This window comes from Otolemur garnettii, unplaced genomic scaffold (genome assembly GCF_000181295.1).
Source record: "Otolemur garnettii isolate 467f Iridium unplaced genomic scaffold, OtoGar3 scaffold00027, whole genome shotgun sequence".
NCBI classification, from domain to species: domain Eukaryota; kingdom Metazoa; phylum Chordata; class Mammalia; order Primates; family Galagidae; genus Otolemur; species Otolemur garnettii.
The window spans coordinates 17,432,114-17,452,119 of record NW_003852422.1 but is presented as its reverse complement, the minus strand read 5'-3'; the positions used below and the strand labels follow the sequence as shown (position 1 = coordinate 17,452,119).

Here is a 20,006-nt window from a genome sequence, read left to right as displayed (position 1 = left end):
AGAGGGAAAAGGAGACCCCACTATGGCTCCAAGCCTTGCTGCCATGTTGGGGCTGTGCACATGCTGTTGATTTTTTCTAGGAAGACAGGCTGAACCACAGCTACTGAACCAAACAAGAACATGGCCCATCAGCAGTCATTTGATCTCTGCTTGAAAGGCCTATGCAAAAAGTTGTAGCATGTGAGGGTTCTCCCCCATTCCCCTTCCTGTGGCTCAATTTGGCATTTAAGAGTCAGCTTACTGTGTGTGTAAGGTTTTCTTCAGATTATGATAAATAACCTACCACCTGGGAAGAAAGGTCAAGTATCCAAAGACTGGCCATTGGACGGCTGGTCACATTATTAACAGATAACTTCCCTAAAGGCAGAGTATTGTTCCTTTTTTTGCCACGTTCTTTTGTGTAGCACAATCCCAAGCAGTGCCAGCAGACTCCTTCCCATAAAAGGTTGTAAAGCAGCCAGCATAGTGACATTTCTGAAATAAGAACATGAGCTTCACACTGACAAATTGATAAAAAGCCACCCAAGTTTGGAGGAAGGTCTGGGATGATACAGACACAATCGTGGTGTTGATTCCTCTTCAGTCAAAAAATGTTATTTTTTAACTTCTAGAGCAATTCAGTCTTTTCTCTCCTAGTCTAGGATGCTGAAGAACTTCACAGGCAAAGATAATTAGGGATGGACCAACACTGCCATTAGTCCTCTTCTTCATCCTTCGCTTTTCTCAAAGGTGTTTCCCTGGGCCAGCAAGAAAGAGCTAAGTCAGCTTTTTTTATTCTTCATATTCAAATATTTCCACCCAAATAATACTTTATTAGCACAGGTACCGTAGGCACTTTCTCAGTGACTTCTTACAAGAGAAGTTATCTTCCTACCAAAGTGAATTTAATTAAAACAAGCTGCCATATCTTTTCTTCCATTCTGTTTTGTTCTCAGGATCTGAGTCAGTCCTGGCTCTTTTCTTACTTTAGTCCCTGGTCTCCAATGTGTTTATTTTGGTATTAAAAACACCTTTTAATTTCACATGCTGGCCTGTGGGGTTTAGGTCCTTTTTCATCTGTTGGTTGCTTCATGATATTTAAAGGTGACTACAATGAGGTAAAGAGAGAAGAATTTGTCCCAGCTCTGTTTAAAGTTTTAAAATGGAAAAGAGACCCATTATACCACAGGGAAATGGCTATAGACCTTGAGCCCCCCTGTCAAAGACCATGCTCTGCCACCTGCCTTCCAGGTCACTGTTCCAGAAGCCTAGCTCTTTAGTAGAAACCCAACTACCTTTCATAGGATTCTTTCAGATCCCAAGGGGACAAGAGATCAGAGAGTCACGTGCTCACCTCTTGTTCTAGTCCTTTGCTCTTGTAGATGTTGTCTCCAGGAAAATCATAGGGGAAATCTTTAAACTTTTTTTTTTTAAAGTTAATCCCTTTAACACCATCTCTCATGTTTAAAATCAGGAAAACACACCCCTAAAATGGATAATCTCCTACTCTCCTCTGTTTTGAAAAAGAAAACTCACACACGCTAACCCACATTCTTACTGAATTTTCACCCTGAGATGTCTTTCCAAAGCATATTCTAATCCAGATTTTGCCCCATCACAGACATGTTGAGTCAGACTGTGCTGAAAGAATTTCCAGGGATGGTCAACAGGGTATATGTTCAGTGGCTGCCCTGAAATCCTGGTGGGGTTGTGGATCACACTTCGTTCATGAAGAGGACGCTCACCCCTCGATGAGCTCCCAGTCCTTTGGAAGATTTCTTTGGATGTTAATTGCATTTTCAATTTTGCTCATTTCCCACCCCGATGTTTTGTCTGCAACATTGCTTACACTGGATTCTTTCTATTTTTATTCCTATCATTAAATGGTAGTGCTGTAAATTCTGCAATTAATGTTAAATAAACTGCTTTAATTCATTGACCATGGATCAGTTTTCTTCTTTGTCTTTTCCTGGAAAGAATTAAGCAGACTTCCTCTTTTGCATCCCATTGTGGTTTCATGAAGAACAGGAAAGCTACTCTACTTCGTGAGACTACAACTTTTGTTTCCGACAGCAAATAAGGCACATTTTAGAATCAACAAACCTGTTACCCTTGATATAAATCAGAAAAGGTTAGGGATGCTCTGTAAAGATAACCTTATTCTTAACCCATTCCTGGTCTCTTACAAGCTCTATGTGAGTGAGTCAAAACAAGGATCATGTTACTGTCACGTTGTAAAAGAATCAAGAAAAACAGACAAATTTGGAACCAGGAAGCTTCATTGGAGTCTAGACTGTATCACAAATTAGTCATTTGGCCTTGAGCAAATCATTTAAACTCTCTGGGCTTCCTCTTCTCCAGATGTACAAAGTCAAGGTTTTATCTAAAGTCCCTTCCATTTTTTCACTTGCCCCAAATTTGTGAATACATTTATATTTGGTGTACAGATCCTATCTTGGCTTATTATTTTCTATAAGTTAAAAAGTTCTTTTATTCATTTAAAACTCAGATATCCACACTCTTTAAAGATGTCCCAATAGGTGAATCTTTAGTCTAACCCACACATAACCCAGCCCATGAAGCATTAAGTGCCTTCATCTAGACTAGGGGTTCTCAACTTTAGAATCACCCAGAGAGCTTTTAAAATATACTGATACAGGCTTATGCTCCTGAGGTCAAGCTGCCCTCCCACCTCAGCCACCCAGAGTGCTAGGAGTTCAAAACCAGCCTGAGCAAGAGCAAGACCCTGCCTCTACAAAAAAATAAAGATATTAACCAGATGTGGTGGTACAGGTATGTAGTCTCAGCTTCTTAGTGGACTGAGGCAGGAGGATCACTCAAGCCCAGGAGTTTGAGGTTTCAGTGACCTATGATGACACCATAGCACTCAGTGTGATAAAGCAAGACTCTGTCAAAAAAGGAAAAAAAAATACTTGCCAACACAGCGGCTCCTGTAATCTTAGCACTCTGGGAGGCTGAGGCAGGTGGATTGTTTGAACTCAGGAGTTGGAGACCAGCCTAAAACCCCATCTCTAAAAATAACCGGCATTGTGGTAGGTGCTTATAGTCCCAGCTACGCAGGAGGCTGTGAGGCAAGAAGATCACTTGAGCCCAAGAGTTTGGCATCCTCTCAGAGTGTCTATGAATGCATACTGATACTAAGGTCCACCTCAGACCCAAACAGTGGTATATTGTTTAGCTTTTCCTGTGGCTTAAAAGAACAACACGTTTATAGTTCACAGTTCTTCTGTTGGTTGTCAATTTGGGCTCATCTCAACGAGGTGCTTCTTCTAGCCTGGCTGAGCTGCTCACTCACACACCTGCCGTCAGGACATAGTGGGCTGGGAGCTGGCTAGTTTAGGGTGATCTTAGTTTGAACAGTGGAGCTCTGTTGTCTTTCATCCTCTGGCAGGCTGGCCTGAGCAGGGCTGCAGGAGACCAGGTGAAGCATGCAAGGTCCCTTAAGGCCTAGGCATGGAAAGGGTATAATCACTTCTGCAGCAACCTGCTGACTGAAGGAAACCTTATGTCAAGCCCAGTCTCATAGGGGAAGGAGTGAAAAGAAACTCTCCTTCTTAATGGGAAAAGCTGCAAAAGCACCTCGCCAAGAGAGGACTGAAGAATTGCTGCCAGTTTTGTTTGTTTGTTTGTTTTGAGACAGAGTCTCACCATGTCTCTCCCACTGCAAAGACTACCATTCCCCCTTTTTCTCCCACAACCTGAATTCCTACCTGTGTCAACTCTCTCAAATGCCTTTATTGTGTAGCTTGAACTCATTTTATGAAAAAACAATTTACAGCTTCCAAACTGGCAGAGTGGGTGTCACCTACAGGCTAAATTTATACAGGTGAAAAAAGAGTCTTCCACAAACCAGAGTGAACCCGTTGCTTGTTTTGTTGGTGTATGAACCTCCAGCCTCAGCTACTGGTAGCTGCAGTGACTCACCAAGCCATTCCCTGGGTGAGGCTGGGAGACAGGATCCCAGGTGGAGTCTCACCCCGGGCTGTCTTAGGCACCTGCGAGAACATTCTTGGGCCTAGCATCACGTTGAGGCCAACCCTGATGGTCTTGAATGCAAGGCAGCATGGCCCTTGGTTCTAAGATGAAATTCTTCTTACCCACTACTGGCACCATACTCCCCCATGTGCTGTGTTTTTATTTATTTGCAGATCTCTGGACAGAGAGGGTCATCATAGAGAAATATTCCCAGCCATATTTCTGCTGTCCCCTGCCACAAATGGTCCATCCCTGCTACTCAGAAACTATAAGAGTAACTAAAGCTGGCAGATTTTAAGGCTAAGAATTGCAGGTCTCAGCTTAGCCACATTGGGATAGCCAAAATGAGAGAATTTTATAGTCCACATGGACCCTCTGAATGACAAATTGGGCTCCTTGGGGAAAATGCATCCTTTCTTTGGGAGCTCATTTGTCTAGCCATGTGACAGCACAGAGCATCTTTTAATCAAAATGCTCTGTTATTGGCAACATCTCTTGGAAGTAAACGCCTTCTCTCTAACTTTTGTCAGCTCCCTGGATTCTTCCCTCCGTGGGTGTTTGTCAGAGGCAAGGACTGGGGGATGCTTACAAAAAATAAAGAGCAGGAATAAATCCATATTTATTTATGGATTTATCAAGCATGAGGAAGCTTTGGTCAGTCCACAACAGTTCACTAAGCCTATTTATTTCTGGAATTAATGTTGGTGGTGCCCAACCTCAGAGGCAGCCACTCTCTATGCTTCACCTCCAGAATCATCCTTCCTTACTCGGCACAGCCGCCACAAAGGGAACGTCCATTGGGGCAGGGTGCAGCAACATAAGGACCACGTGGCAGAACCGGCATTCAGACCCAGATGTCAGAATTGGTCACCATGCAACTGGTCACTCAGTGACACTCCATGCAGAAGTGGCATTCTTCTCTGGGAAGAATGGCATTCTTCCTCTGGCTGGCAGGAGAAGGGAAATCTAGCAATCTTCGTCTGGCTGGAGTGATAAACCCTTACCACCAAGTCACTTCTGCTGTGGTGCTATATCTGCTGTATTCCAAATAAGTCACGCAAACAAGCAAAAAATACCAAAAGTTCAGAAGGAATGGATAACATACCAAACCAGGCTGGGCAAATAAAAAGGCTTCTCTCATTCCACTCAGATTTCCAAGGCCTGTCCTACATTTCTATTTCTACCTCTAACTGAGCACAACTCAATATGTAGCCACGAAAGAGATGACATTTCTGCCCCCAGATAGCTAACTTCCAAGATACGCAATGTTCTTCAGATTATTCATATTTAAATGTCCAAATCACACTTCCATCTATATTTCTAGCTCTGATTGGGGATAGAAATCAGGGGTTCATTCACAAGATTTTAATTCCTGTTCTATAGCAGTCCCCAAACTTTTTGACCCCAGGGACCAATTTCATGAAAGACCGCTTCCCCCGCCTGGGGTGGGGTTTAGAGGGATGGTGTGGAGATGATTCAAACACATTCTGTCTCTACCTGAGATCATCGGCCATTAGGTTCCCATAAGGGAGCCCACAGCCTAGATCCTTCATACACACAGTTCAAAGTAGGATTTGTGCTCCTATGAGAATCTGACGCTGCCACTGATCTGACAGGCGGCAGAGCTCAGGCAAATGATGAGGAGCCCCTGTAACTGCAGATGAAGCTTCACTCTCTGGCCACTGCTCAGCCCCTGCCGTGTGGCCTGGTTCCTAGCAGCCAAAGACCAGGACCAGTATGCAGCTCAGGGGGTGGGGACCACAGCTGTCCGAGTTACATCTCTTACTATTATGCAGCTGTGGGAAAATCACTTATATTCTCATAACTTCAGTCTTCCCATCTATAAATTGCAGAAAAGAATTTAACACTATCTTGCTATCTTGCCTGGCTCACAAAGTTATTGTATCGAACAGCGTGATATACACGATCATATAGCTATCGAAGACAACGAACATTTTATAAAAGAGAAATCGGAGGCTCAGAGAGGTTAGGTAACTTGCCCCTGGTAACACAGTAGTGGAGCCAGGATTTGAACCCAGGATCAAAGTGTCTATTAAACAGAATTCCCTAGGTGAAGAGTCATGTCATGGCACTTGACACAATGCCTGCCACAAGTCATAAGCCGTTACTTAACGGTTAGCCTTGATAGTAGAAGTGTAACTAGTCAGATAATTTATAAACTTGCTTGCTCTGCCCTAAAATTGTTATACATTAAAATTGTCATGAACCGTCTAAAGCCAATGTGCACAACAGTTAGATTCTTACTGGTAGCTAATAGCGCCATCCAAAGGTTTTGAGAGGAGCAAGAATAACCTACTTCTTCATGATAGCTTGCCAGATTTTGAAAAAAGTGAGTCCAAGACCAAATATTGCCACATACAGACATTTATTTCACATGTTTTATTTAGCAAATCAGGCAGGGAACCAGGCATACAACCTGCTATGTGAGTTCAATGAAGTCTGAGGTCTCTGTGTTGGGAGCTGTAACCACACTCCACATTGACCCAGCAACATCTAGGAGCCAGGCTTCCTGGAGGCTTATATGCTCTGCACGCCAGGGAGCAGGGTAGGGCCTCTTTAGCCCGCCTATCTTCAATACCTTTAATTTGACCAGTCACCAGACTCCAGAATCCATTCCTATCTGGAATAGGTGACTATTTTCACCATCAAAACCCACTTCTAGCATTCGGTTTGCTAAGTAGTAGAGCCTCAGGGTGGACTGAGATGTGAGTGACTAATGCACTTTTACTGACTGCCCTGGAATGAGACCCCCTAAAATGATGCTCACTGACTCCTGGGGTATACCGCCTCCATTAGCAGATTTCCTGTCCCCCCAAAAAGCTTGAACAAACTGACACACGAGTAACACCCACCTGTCGGTGCAGAGGTCTGTTCAAATAAGTCACAGTCATGGCAACAAAACCTCCTATTTACCCCCCTCCTCTGTTAGAAAAGGCTGAGGAACAAACATTAATTTCACTATGAATAAAGATATTCTATATTTGCATTTTTAAAAAATTTCTATTCATTCATTAATCTTATTTTCTCCTACAACCTGTAGGGCAAGCATTATCATTATGCTTATTGCTATTCCCATTGAATAATTAAGTCCGAAGAGTTTAAATCATCTTCTACTTCCTCATCTAACAAGAACACGTGTGGATATTTGCAGTGGGCCGGATATTGTGCTAAACACTTTTCATGGCTTATCTCATCTTGTTCTCCCAACTCTCTTACGATGCAAATGCTGTAATTATCCCCACATTACAGATGAAGGAAAGCCATTTAGAGAGATAAGATCCCTGCTGCAGGCGAGCCAGGCTGCTGGCCACCGCACACACTAGGCAGGCTGACGCCAGGGCTGAGCTGTCCTTGTGCAGAGTTTCCTTCTGTCCATGGCAAAGCTTAGACCGGTACCCACAGCATGGGATTCCTACTGCTGTGTTCTTTCAGCAGACCTGACTGCTGAGCAGCCGAGGTGAGTAGAAGTGAAGGTAACTGGTTCAAATCCAACCGCTTCCAACGTCTCCACTAAATGCATTCCCAGCCACAATGCTGTGGTTTACACCTCCTCAGATTTGCTCACATTTCCAAGTCTTCCTTTCACTTTGGGGGACCTCCACCCAGGACATGTGCATGGAACTCCATGGTGCTGACACGCAGTGACTTGGGACTTCCCAGACCACACAGATGCGTACAGGAGTGCAGGTAAGATTTCACTGTTGGCTGTGTATCCTCAAGGTACTCATGAAAATGAATTTTTAAAGGATACTAAGAGCTGCCAAACTGAAGCCACAGAGAAAGCCTGGGATTGGGATGCACCAGTGGCTCCTAACTGGCACTCTTGAATAACCTCTTTTGAGCTTTAAATGAGGTTAAAACCATCACTGTGATTGTTATCACCATCATCATCTTCCCCTTCACCATCTGGCTGAATTTTCAGAAGACCAATAAATAACACCTCTGTCTTCTTCTGAATTTAGAACTACTAGAAATAAGACACAAAAGTGAAACAGAGCCGGTTTTTGTTTTGTTTTTGCAGTTTTTGGCCAGAATCAGGTTTGAACCCACCACCTCCAGTATATGGGGCTGGCGCCCTACCCCTTGAGCCACAGGTGCCACCCACAAAACAGAGCCTTTTAAAAATCAGTTGTATTGGTAGAGCTGAATTGGAGAACATAGATGGAATTTGTGACATGAAAGTCTTTCTAATATACTCCCTGTGAGCTGAACTTTCTCCCCAAACTGCAGGCCAAGTTTTCCCTCCCCCTAACAGGTGGGGAAAGAGAGGAGGGCAGGTACCCCCGGGAACACTTTCTGATAAACCTCCTGCATGGGATTTTGGCCTCTCAGAGTGTTTCCCAGGGAATTTAACCTACTCTACCCCTCCCAAAAGCTGGTGCTAACTGGGAGAGCAAGAAGAGGGGGAAGAAATGTAAAAATCAGCTATTTCCTAAAGACAGATTGTTTAAACAGCAATAGACTAAGATTATCACGAAATGATAAAACTATGCAGCTGGATGGGACTCTTGGAGGTCAGAAATAGAAAATTCAGAGGCTGTATTCTTTTTAAATATATGAGATGTAAACCAAGTTAAAACAGTGACCTAGCCGCACAAGAAGGCTGAAGACCCTGAGTGTCAGCGGCCACCAGGGAGCCTGGGAGGCAGAGCTGTGGGGAAGGACTTCCTCTGACAGAAGGACGTGCATGGCCAACTTCTGTCTGTGTGCGGTGCTGGGGGCAGCGGGTGGACACAGTGTGCAGGCTGAAGCACAGGACAGGGAGACGCGGGGAAGTCACTGCTACTCTTGACACATCTTCTAGAACTCGTACCTTTCCAGCCATTCTTCTAAGGTAGTAGGTTGACTTGATGGTTAAGACTACAATGAATAGACATTAAAAGAAGCACTGTGGGGCAGCACCTGTGGCCCAGTGGGTAGGGCACCGGCCCCATATATCAAGGGTGGCAGGTTCAAACCTGGCCCCAGCCAAACTGCAACAACAACAAAATAGCCAGGCGTTGTGGCGGGCACCTGTGGTCCCAGCTACTCGAGAGGCTGAGGCAAGAGAATCGTCTAAGCCCAGGAGTTGGAGGTTGTTGTGAGCTGTGTGACGCCACGACACTCTACCAAGGGCAATAAAGTGAGACTCTGTCTCTACAAAAAAAAGAAGAAGAAGAAGAAGAAGTATGAAAGCAACCTGTGAAATAGACAGGATCCTCAAAGGGGAGGACCCCTTTTGTTACGTGCTCACTCCGATTATCAACAGGGCAGACTACCTCATCGCCCCTCCTGCTCAGCCCTGTTCCCTCCCCCTCCCCTGTTGGAATGTCACCTGGAGAGAGGCTTGGGTGCATATTGGTTTTCTGTTGCTGTGCAACAAATAACCACACACTTGGCAGCATAAGATAACACACCTTTACTATTTCACTGTTTCCATGGGCATCTGGACATGACTTACTTGGTCCCCTGCCTAGGGTCTCACCAAGCTGAAATCAAGGTATCAGCCAAGGCTGGCCTTCATGCAAATGAAGGCACTCGGGGTCCTCTTCAAACTTATGTGCTTGTTGGCAGAATTCTGTTCTTTGTGACTGTAGGACTGAGGTCCCCACGTCCTTTCTGACTACCAGCCAGGGGCTACTCTTAGCTCCTACGAGTCACTCTCAGTTCTTCACCATGTCACCCTCTCATGATGAGGCAGTTCACTTCTACAAAGCCAACCAGGGAGACTGTGTCCTTCAGTCTGCTATGACGGAGTCTCACCGAATGTAACTTAGTCACAGGAATGGCACACCATCACTTTGCCATAATTTTGTATTGGTTAGACATAAGTCACAGGTCCCATCCACATTCAAGGGAAGGGAGTTATATTAGAGTGTAACTCACGGGAAGTGGGGACTGTGGAGGGGGTATTAGAGTTCTGTCCACTCTGGAGTGAGACACGGAAATGAACAAAATCTCTGTAGAGCCATCTTCGTCCAGTACTAATGCCTGAAGAGGAGCTGTGAACTTGATCTTGATACCACAGGAACATGTCAGGTGAGGAAATAGGAAGAAAAAGGAACTTGGAAACAGAAATACTTTAGTTCTATCTCTGCCACTTAATTATTAGCGTGAATTCGTGAAAGCATTTTTTTCATGCACCATTATGTACATTTTAATATTTATTTACAAAAAAGGCCAAATGATAATGTCAAGCTGAAAAAGTAATAAGGGTTAAAATAAAAGTTGCTTTTAGCTTTACTTGTGGACTTTAATCAGTCCAGAAGATGTTTTTACCTCCTAGAACAGAATTTAAATGACATCACTCAGTGACAGATTTTCACAGAAACTCTTCTTCCTCCCTACTGTCAAAGCAGAACATGGTAGGGGTTTGTGTTTTTACCTGCAAGTGACCCTCCTTTGGTTGTTGTTGTTGTTGCAGTTGTCATTGTTGTTTTAGCTGGCCCAGGCCGGGTTCAAACCCACCAGCCTTGGTGTATGTGGTCAGTGCCCTACCCACCGAGCTCCAGGGGCCACCCAAGTGTCCCCTCTTAATGAGCGTGTGTACCTGTGGATGGACTGGGGTGGGATGAAGGGAGAAGGTCAATAAAGTTAAAAGAGAAAAAGGCAGAATGTCAGATATAAGAAATGAAAGCTACAGAGGAAAGGGGTCTCTAACCTGCCCAAGAATCATTCACTAAAGAAATCTTCTAGTCCCTCATATCCATTCCCAGGGAGGAATTTAAAGCAGCCAGAGCAGATGCGGTATCCTTGGTGACCTGGATGTTTGCTTTGTAATGAGGAGTATCCGGCTAGGCAGCTTCCTTCTTGATGTCTTTGCCTCCATTTAGAATATGTTGACTTGCACCAATGAACTGATTAGGGTGATTCCAAGAAAAGCCACAATCATCCACGTTGTCATCTCGAAGCATCTCTGACAGGCTACCTGGTAACGTGTACCCTTTGCTAAATCCAAAATCTGGCTTATCCTCTCAGGAGAGATCTTGTATGGCTGCAACTTCTGCTTCAACAGCTCTGGGTCACTGTGATGGAATGGGCACCCATGATAATCCCCTGGTCCTGGTGGACTGGTTAAAATAATCTTCAAGCAACTAAAAGGTGTAGAGTCTGTCCTCTTGCCTTCCTTTCCAAAGCTATGATGGATAAGAGTAAGCTTCATCAAACTTGTCTGAATCCGTCTTTCCTTTGGGCAAGCACATTTTTAAAGCTCTCTGATTCTGATTCCTTATCTGTAAGCTGGTTAAAATAATATCCATTTATTATATTAACTAATATAATGGTATCAAACAAGCTGCAAATGCTGCAGAGATGCAGAGTATCAATAACACATGTTTTCCACGCAGAGGTCACAGTTCGGTGCAACAAACAAAATGCACTTGAGGTATTTGAGCAAGAAGGGATAATTAATGCAGGGAATTGGAGCCTACTACATTCCTAGAAAGGCAAGAGGAGCTGGCATTGGCTGGGCCACCAGCAGCAGTGCCTAAAACACGACAGAGCGAATCCACTAGGAGTCAGACAACCTGGGAGGCCTCCATGTGAACTGCTGGGATCAAGAATCCATGAGCCATGGCTTAGTGCCCGTAGTTCAGTGGTTAGGGTGCCAGCCACATACACTGGGGCTGGCGAGTTCAAACCTAGCCCAGGCCTGCTATACAACAATGACAACTACAACAACAACAAAAAAATAGCCAGGCCTGTGGCAGGCACCTCCTCTACTTGGGAGACTGAGGCAAGAGAATCACTTAAGCCCAAAAGTTTGAGGTTGCTGTGAGCTATGATGCCATAGCACTTGACTGAGGGCGACATAGTGAGACTCTGTCTCAAAAAAAAAAAAAAAAAAAAAAACCCATGTGCTGCCCCTCTGCACCCTGAGCCAGGAATCAGCAAGCTGAAAAAAGAATCCACTACTGCTGCCCCCACATCTCTTAATATCCAGAAAATACGTACCATGGCCTTGCTTTGCTAGCAGAAACAGCCAAAAGGGAGCAATATGATGGCCTCTGACTCCGTGCTACCTTCTTTTTTTGTTGATTGTGTTGGTTTTGTGTGTGCTTATGTGTGTGTGTTTGGTTTTCTTGAGACAGAGTCTCACTCTGCTGCCCTGGGTAAAGTTCCACAGTGTCATAGCTCAGAGCAACCTCAAACTCTTGATTTGGGCTAAAGCAATCCTTTTGCCTCAGCCTCCCAAATAACTGAGACTACTGGTGTCCAACACAATGCCCATCCAGTTTTCCTATTTTTAGTGGAGACAGGGTCTCACTCTTGCTAAGGCTGTAACTTCTGAGCTCAAGCAATCCACCTGCCTCAGGCTCCCAACCATGGTACCTCCTATATCTCATGCAGCTACATCTAATTGAAGGCACCTGCCTTACATCTAGGGGCCTAACTGCAAAGGAGTCTGAAAGTGTAGTTTTTCATGTTCCTACCTCTCTAATGAGAAAAGGGGTGGGATGGAGGCTGAGGAAGCACACTGTCCAGGCTGTACCAAGTGCCAAAGAACCCAAGAATGACGATAGTGCCCGGGACCTCCTGTTCCCCTTTAAGATTTTAGCCTGAACTATTTGGAGCTATGACTTAAGCAGGAAAATAGCATACCACCAAGCTGGTAAGCTGGTAAACTAGTAATTTGGTAGAGATCAGAGAAGCCCCTTTGTGAAGCCTGGATACATAATATCCTAATATCACCCAAGAGGGTCACCATGAAAGGCAGAAAGACTAAGAATCAGCCAACCAGCCAGACTGAGCTTGAACAGCTCTCTGGACAAAATCCTGTTGCCAATGCAATATTTAGTTTGAGACTTTTAAAGTAAGTTATTTATAATCCTAATTATGGTCCGTCAATAAGAAATTGGAGAAATTAGTAATTGGCTAATTAAAATGGGTTTTAATGGCACCCTTTCCAAAAAAAAAAAAAAAGTTTAAGGGAAATCATCAGGATGTTAGGTTCCTATGATTACTGTAACAAAGTACCACAGTTAGGTGGCTTAAACACACACACTGTCTCAAAGTTCTGGAGACCAGAAGTCCAAGATTGCGGTACCAGCAAGGCCATGTCCTACCTGAAGGTTCTGGGGAAGGATCTCGGCAGGCCCATCTCTGCCTTCTAGCGGCTTCCTGGCAATCTTTGGCATTCTTTGGCTTGTAAAAGCACCATCCTATCTCCTCCTTTGCCTCTTCACACAGTAATCTTCCCATGTGTATGTTTATTTCCCAAATTCTTCCTTTTATAAGGAGGCAAATCATATTAAGGGCATCCAGTATGACCCCATCTGTATGAATTACACCTGCAAGAGCCCATCCTTCAATGCTGCTACAACCGCAAAACACTAATTACAACGTTTGCAAAATTTGAATTTCACAAGCTCTAAGTAATGGATAGGAACAGGCTGTTAGCCTCTTCTCCCCCCCACCCCCCACCCCAGAGTGGCCTGTTCTGCAGTTAGAGACAGTCCCTTCTTAAGAAAAGTTGCCTACGGCGAAAGGTAAGATCTGCCCTGGGAAGATCAAGTCAGCACCACGGACAGCTCACCCTGCCTCCTGCAATCACTGCAGCCCACTGTCCTCAGCTGCCCTCCTTCTGGCTGGCCCTCGGCCAGCTCAGTCCCCTATAGCAGGTCCAGCCAAGAGGGAAGGAGGTCAACAGTGGGTCGTGTGATGTTTCTGCTCTCCAAGGTGACAGTGACCTGCAGGGTAGAGCAGAACACGGGACAAGAGGTCCTGGGTCCTTGCTCCTTGCCAGGCTGAAAAGAGACATTTGTGCCTCACTGTATGAAGGGGGCAACTGGTATGTCCTCAAAGGAGCAGTCGCATCTTTCAGAACCAATCTAGCCATTCGGCCACTCAGGATTGAACCGTGCTCAGACATTTCATTCTGAGGTGGCTTCTTTCTAATGTCACAGTTCTAAGAAAGAATGACTTTGCACCCCCCCAACATGCACAGCGGAAAACCTCACACACTCACAGAATGAACTGTAGTCATTAAGGCATCTGAGATAAAAATGTTACCTGCTCTGACACTGCTGCCTGAAACTCCACCTCTCACAATGCATTCTTGTGAGTTAAACATTGCCGTCTTTCAGTATTCATTTTTCTTTATTTATTTTTCCCATATATATTTTCACTCATTCTCATTTTTCCTTGTTCTTTACACTTGTGGTTCTCAGCCTGGGGCAATTTTTCTCCTAGGGCACCTTTGGCAATTTCCAGAGACATTTTTGGTTTTCATAGCTGAATAGATGTTACTGGAATTCAGTGGGTAGAGGCCGGGGATCTAACCATCCTATAATGCACAGGACTGCCACCCACTACAAAGAGTCCTCTGGCTCCAAATGTCAGTAGTCCAAGAATGAGGTGCTTTCTACAATACCCTGCTCTCTCGGCAACATGATTATTATGTTTGCGTATGTTCACATTAAACGTACATTGCTGGGTGCATGTATATACCCAATTCATGCAGCTACTATTGTGTTAGATTATCTCATTCTGTTTCTTATAGTTTCTACTCAACCATTTATATTACTGTGTATACTACAATCCATTGCTCCCAAGTACTACATAGTAAACCATACAGTGTCTCACCCCATTTTTCTCATCCGCCACCCCAGAAGCAGCCCCCAGGCTGGCTCCCACTCTCTGCCACCATAAACACTGCTGCAGAGACCATCCTTGTGTATGGTTCTCTATGCCCCTGCATGAGAACATCTGTTGGGTAAATGCCAGGATTGGAATTGCTGGATATAAGGCAGAGGTTATAGTGAACTTGACCAAATGGTGAGCTGATGGCTCTCCAGAAAGGTTCCTCCAGTCTACACTCACACCAGCAGAGTATAAGGCTTCCTAAGTCCCTCATTAAAATGTACATTGTTTATGCTCAGATAAGCATATTAAATCACCATCACATTCTGGAAGAATCCATCAGACCGTCTTCCTCACAGGAAGTAGTTTAGGTGGCCTGGGTGCCTCTGCTGGAAAGGCTTCAAGTAGGGGACATGAGGAGAAAGGGGAGATGGATGGACCCAAGGACAGACACCCCCCAGGATAATTTCTTCCCTTGTGAATTCACTGCCATTCATTCTGGTGGGTTATTTGTTGCCTTCCATTATTAAATTTATTTTTAAGTTTTATAACTTCCACTTGAAGGGTATTCCCTTTCCCTTTCAAAATGGTTTGAGCACAAACCAAGAGGAACAACCTAGGGAAACAGAAGCACATGGGGCTGAGACTCTTGCTCCAGACTCCTTAGTCATTCAGCTTGCCCGTGGGACACGGGGATCAATACAGCAATAGAACCATAAATAACAAGAGCCTATCAGCAATATATTAGCAAAGAGTGTTTAAAAGCAACTTTTAAAGAAGACTCAATAACATTCTATGCTATAGTTGGCCATCTCCAATGTCCTGAAGCTGAAGTCCTGTCCTCCGAAGTCAGCAAGTGGTGACAATGAACTCTGCCAGACAAAAGGGCCTGTGCCTCCAGGAAGGCCATCTAGGGATGTCAGAGGACCGGAGGGGCAGCAGGAATTCCCCAGGCAGGGTCTATGCTTCTGATGACCATCCTTTGGAGGGCCAAATGTCTAGAATAAACAGCTCCCTCTTCTCTACAATAAACAGGTAAGAAAGGAGATTTTGCAAACCCCCAAGTTACTTTATTGTAACTTTTTGTTCTGCTTTTTTACCTCAAAACAAAGAATAGCCACTAGGAAATCCCTTTTTATTAACTCCCAAGGGCCACTGGGAACTGAGATGAACCCTGGAGATTCCAACAGGCACCTCCCAGGGGCCAGGTCAGAGACAGAGCACCTGCTTCCTGCCAGGTACTGGGCTCTATGTTCATCAGGGCAAAAATTTACATACAGAAACTGCTACAGGCCAAGCTAGCACATGGTACAAGATACACAAGTGACTGCTCTTATAATTGTTTATCATCATCATTAGATTCCGAGGATTCAAACATGGATAAGACCAAGTCTTTCCTTTTAGAAATTTTATAGATGAGTAGCTCAAAGACATATAAAAAGCATTAAATAAATGGGTTAATGACTCAACTAAATGAGCATGTAGTTGAAATTTACAATAAGCGCAGTGAAAGAAACAAACAAAGGGGGTTTGCAAAATCTTTCTTTCTTGAGAGAGAATCAGGATGGTGCAGGGAACTTAAGGTGGGATTAGGAGGTAAAGAACTCTGAGGAGATGCCGCGGTAGATTTGAGCTCTGTACACTTACATCTTTCTTTCCAAATTTTCTTCCCTGCCTACTTCTGGATTAGCATGAACATAAGAGACATTTAGCACAAGAGTTGAAAATTGAAAGTAAAGCAGCAGCCTCTGTGTATGCCCAGCTATTACATGTCACGCACACAGGCATTCTGTCCCCAACCTCACTCCTCAGCTGCTCCAGACCCTGGGCTGGTGACAACAGGCCCATGATGGGAAATGGGTTTTCCTGCAGCACCATCATTGCAGAAGTTGGTGATCTACAGGCAGAGAGGGACAGGTGTGGATTCCAGCTCACTTCAAGGGTGACAGCTTGTCCACAGAGTTCCAGTTCCTCCTCCTTCCCCCTATTCATGATGTCTTCTTTGATTACTCGTTCTTTTGCTGTCATAGCCAAGAAACTATTCCCCAAATGAAGGTCATGAAGATTTACATCTGTATTTTCTTCTAAGGGTTTGCTAATTTTAGCTCTTACGTGTACACCTCTGATCCACTTTAAGTTTTGTATGTAGTGTACAGTAGAGATCTAGCTTCTGCACATGGTCCCAGCACCATGTATTGAAAAGACTATTCTTATTCAGGCTAGATTTTGCTTTTTGGGTCCATAACAAACAAATAGACAATTTAAAAAAGAAAAAGATTATTCTTGCTCCACAGATTGTCTTGGTAAGTGCAGTACTTTACATGTCTACCAGCAATACATACAGGTTCCAATATTGCCTCATTTTGGCCAACATTTGTTATTTCCTGTCTCTCTGATTAAAACTACCCTAAGGGAGTGTGAAGTAGCACCTCATTCTCATTTTAATTTGTATTTCCCTAGGGACGAACACTGTTGAGCATCTTTTCATGTGGACATGGATTTTTTATAATAAACTTTATTTTTTAGAACAGTTTGAGATTTACAGAAATATTACCAAAGTAGTACCAAGAGTTCACGTATACCTCATAACCATTTTCCATTATCATTGGCATCCTACATTAGTATAGTACATTTGTTACACCTGATGAACCAACAATGACACGTCATTATTAGAGTCCATATTTTATTCATATCTCCTTAGTTCTTACTTGATGTCTCTTTCCTGTCCTAGAATCCCACACTACCTTTGGGCGCCATGTCTCCTGAGGCCCCTCTAAGCTGAAACAGTTTCGCAGACTTTCCTTGTTTGTGACAATTTTGACAGTTTTGAGAAGTTCCTGGTCAAGTATTTGTAGACTCTTGTACTGGGATTTACCTAATGTTTTCCTCATGATTAGACTCGGGTTATGGGTTTGGGGAGAAGTCACCTAAGTAACATGCCATTCTTATCACATCCTATCAAGGGTATAGACTATTGATATGACTTGTCCCTGTTGATATTGACCTTGGTTGCCTGGTTGAGGACCTCCTCAGGACCTCCTTTGGACCTCCTCAGGACCTCCTCAGGACCTCCTTTGTCAACTTCTTCAACTGTGAAGTTACTCTTCCCCCTCCACACCATCCACTCTTCAAGGAAGTCACTACATGGGGCCCACACTTACGGAGTAGGTACCTTTCATCTTCCCCACTCTCTGCCCTACGTCTCTCATCTTTCCATAATCTTCATCTCAGTACAGTTCTAGACTCAGGGTGACCAGCCCACTTGCAGTGACAAAGACCTGCTACCTACTTCCCTTCTTCCCTTGTCCCTTTTCAAGCTTGATTTCAGAAGGAGCAGCCCAGCCTCTATGAAAAGTTACCCAACTCTGTCCATCTCCTATTGCAATGGAGACAACAGCCTCAGATTTCCTAAGAAAGTCCCAATCACAGCCAGGTGCAGTGACTCATGCCTGCAATCCTAGCATTCTGGGAGGCCAAGGCAGGTGGACTCCTTGAGTTTGAGACCAAATTGAGCAAGAGTGAGACCCTAGTAGAGACCTTAGTCTCTACTAAAAATAGCAAAATCAGCTGGGTGTAGTGGTGCATGACTGTAGCATGGGAGGGTAAGGCAAGAGGATCGTGGAAGCCAGAGTTTGAGGGTGCTGTGAGCTATGATGGCACGCACTCTACTCAGGGCAACAAAGTAAGACGTTGTCTTGAAAAAAAAAAAAAAAGTCCAAATCTCAGCAATTTGGTCCAGCAGTCCCTAAATATGCTTTAATCCTCAATTCAGGAAAAAAAAAAAAACAGTCATCAGACCAATAATGTGCTTATATAAACACACACACAGACACACGCAGTGTGACATAGAGCAGTCCTTCAGCAGAATTCTAAAGCTGATGGAATTTATCCTGGTGCCCTCTCTCTTTTGCTTTTTCAGGATGTCCCCAGAGGCCCCCATGCCATGGCTGAGAGGCCAGAGCTGATGTATTTTCCACTAGCCCTGGATCTCTTTCCCTCACCTCCCTCCTAAGCCCGGGTACAATCCCAAGCTAATTAGTAGCTGAGTTTGCAAACTGTGTGGAGGACAGGAAGAGGGGGATAGAGATACTAAACCCTCCTCTGGGAAGGTGAGAGGCCAGGGAGTGTGGGGGATTGGCAAATGCAATGATTGTTAATCTATTTACCTGTCATTTCCTGAGAACTTTGAAACTTTCCTACCTTTATGCTTTCAACCTATAGGAAATGTAGCCCTCTTGGAATAGAGGAAAAATTGATTCTGCCTCTAGGTGTTTCTATTCAGCCAGGGGATCCAGAGACAGCTTAGATTTGCATTTCCATCACTCCCTCTCCAGCCTGAGTCCGATAACCTGTGCTTCCCAATTGCCCCATTATTTTCCACGGTGGTTACTTTCAGCTTCTCACATTCCTAATCCAACTCTACTTTGGAACTACTAGTCATTTCTCAGAAACTTAGGTAACTATCTCCCTGTGTGAAGTTTTAGAAAAAGGTTTATTTTCCCCTCCAGGCTTATTTTACTCAGCTAAAGTCAGTGGACACAGCATGGACTTTGCATTTTTATCAGACTTCTTTCAAATGTGCGGGCCCTGCAGTTGAATGTCAATGATTGCATTCAGTGATTTACAATAGAGAATATCAAAAATTCCCACTCCCAGACCTTTCCTATTGGGAAAAGTCCAAGCAGCCCAGCATTTACTGGCTAGTTATTCTCAAGACAAATACATAGTCTCATTCTTCTCATAAATAATTATGAGCACTCTCATTTGGGCCCAGTATCTATGTTGACAACTAAAAACACACAGAAGGTTTAAAATAACCCACTTTCTTTCAGAATCTCATAATCCAGTTGGAAGTCAAGGTACATAATACGGTCAAAAACATTATAAAGTAGCATGAATGTGTTTGAAACAAATGCTCTAGGACTCAAATGCTCTTGTCCTCAACTTGAGGGCCAAAACCCTCATTCCAACAGTATTGTCATGGCTCAAATGTGTACATTTGTTACAATTAATGAACCATTCAATTACAATTAATGAAAGATCCAGGCCTAACTCCAGTGCTAATTTAACAATCACAAAAGAAAACCAACTTCTCTTCTTCAACATTAGAGCTTGGTTTTTGTGGTTGCTTTTAATATTATTGCTTCCTATTGATCACCCACTTTCTTCAGAAGATTTGACTAGAAATTATTTTCAACTATAACCAAAAATAATAAGTATTCTCAAAGGCATTTGTTCTAACCTATCCCGTTCTCTCAATCCATCAGCCTCCTGCCATCTTGGTTTCTATCTAGTCTAGAACAGGGGTCCCTAGCACCCCCAGGCTAGCCTCTGACTAGTACTGGTCCATGGCCTGTTAGGATCCAGGCTGCACAGCAGGAAGTGAGCAGCTGGCATGCAAGAGAAACTTCTATATTTACAGCCGCTCCCCAATGCTTGCATCACCGCCC

The 20,006-nt window shown here is 44.1% G+C and overlaps 1 pseudogene; it reads right to left on the bottom strand.

Annotated features, from left to right (window-relative positions):
* Positions 1-10,647: 10,647 nt before the first annotated feature.
* LOC100953760 lies at positions 10,648-11,177 on the bottom strand (annotated as a pseudogene).
* Positions 11,178-20,006: the final 8,829 nt, after the last annotated feature.